Raw genomic sequence first — 1,904 nt, 5'->3', positions numbered from 1 at the left:
AAGAGTTTAAAGGGGTTATTTGTACTAAATATAAAGAAAATAACTCCTTTCAGCTCTTTTGGTCAGCCTTTTTCTCTTTAATCCTAATTTAAATAATAAAATAACGATCATTTACTTGATCATTTTCTTATTGATTATATCTATAGTGACATATACTTGATCTAATTTGTTAAACTTTTTTAAGGATAAAAGAAAGAAAACTTGACATATACTCATATCGTGTTTTTTACACGATATATTTTGTGTGGTAACAAAAGAAATTGTGTTTGTTACATTTTTTTTTTAATATTTGAATTAACTTTGATCCATTATCTTTTTTAAATGATAAGGAAAAAATCGAACATATACTATTTGTTACATTTTGTTTTAATATTTGAATTTTTCCTTATCTATTTGTTATACGTGTTATTAGTTATAAATGTTATTTGTTATACTTATATTTTATCAACAATATACCAAATATGAAAAAAAAAATTATCTTTCTTATTTAAAAATAAATAAAAATTCTTATCTTTCTCAATAACTAACAAAAAAAAAAATATTAAGAGGGTATAACTGAAATAATGATAAGCTCAGCCCAAACATGTATAGATGGAAAACGATAACAATTATTTTTAATTCGAAATTTCCTTCAATTTTTTATTTATTAATTCAATAATATCAAATCTAAAACAAAATTTCTTGCTCGCCAAGTACAAGCAAGAGACCGACCCTAGTCAGTCAGTATAAATAGTGTACTGACGCCTATTCTTTTTCTCATTCACTTCACCGTTTTCTAATTCTAACTTAGGGTTTTATTCATCGCATCGTTTTCAAACTTAGGTTTTAGGGTTTTAGCTTTCACAAAAATCAAAATCCAAGTTATCATGTCGTCATCAACCAGGAAGATCACTCTCAAGAGTTCCGACGGTGAGACCTTTGAGGTCGAAGAGGCTGTTGCTTTGAAATCGCAGACGATCAAACACATGATCGAGGACGACTGTGCCAAAACCGAAATCCCTCTTCCAAACGTAACTAGCAAGATCTTGGCAATGGTTATCGAGTATTGTAAAAAGCATGTTGAGGTTACGACGAGTTCCGAAGGAAAACCCTCCGAGGATGATGTTAAGGCTTGGGACGCTGAGTTCGTCAAGGTTAATCAGAATACACGCTTCGAACTCATCTTGGCTGCAAACTACTTGGATATCAAGAGCCTGCTGGAACTTACATGCCAGTATGTAGCAGATACTATCAAGGATAAGACGGTCGAGGAGATTCGCGACATTTTCAATGTTGAGAATGACTACAGTCCGGAGGAAGAGGCGAAAGTTCGTGCGGAATACAGTTGGGCTTTTGAATGATTATGCAACAAATCATCAAATTAGTCAAGGATTTATTTGCCATTATATTTTAACATTTTACAATTTCAGTCAAGGATTTGTCATGTGTGGATTTATGTTATGTTTCGTTTTATTTATCAAAGTATGATCAACATTTCTGCTTTTCTTTATATTTGGAAGGTTTTTGGTTAATGGTTCTTGTGTTATCATATTGTTATAATTTGCTCTGTTATAATTTGATCTTTTGAAGCATATATATGCTTGTTGTGTTTTGTTACAGTATATTCTTATTGGTTGAATTTTTTTTTTTTTTCCTTATTGTTCCAAATTATTCTTATAAAATTGACAATGTGAAAATGGAAATTTGTTATTTCTTGCATAGTTATGTCCCATGTGTTGTGAAATTGTGAATTTGTGATATCTACACAGCTTCTGGCAGCCTGATATTAAGAGTTTGAACTATTTTAACAGCTTTTGGTCTAGAACGTCTTGTTGAGTTATGAACGATTTTATCATGTCGAAAGCATGAGTATTGTTGGTAAAACTATGATAGGTGAGTTGTTGTAGTTGATTCTTCATTATCCT

General features: G+C 30.8%; 1 pseudogene; it reads left to right on the top strand.

Annotated features, from left to right (window-relative positions):
* Positions 1-774: 774 nt before the first annotated feature.
* Positions 775-1,489, top strand: LOC146899521 (SKP1-like protein 1A pseudogene; annotated as a pseudogene).
* The last annotated feature ends 415 nt before the right edge of the window (positions 1,490-1,904 follow it).

This window comes from Medicago sativa, chromosome 8 (assembly GCF_051527215.1).
Source record: "Medicago sativa cultivar Bolivia chromosome 8, Bolivia_mono, whole genome shotgun sequence".
In the NCBI taxonomy this organism is placed as follows: Eukaryota; Viridiplantae; Streptophyta; class Magnoliopsida; order Fabales; family Fabaceae; genus Medicago; species Medicago sativa.
The sequence above is the reverse complement of the archived record's forward strand: the minus strand, read 5'-3'. Positions and strand labels throughout refer to the sequence as shown.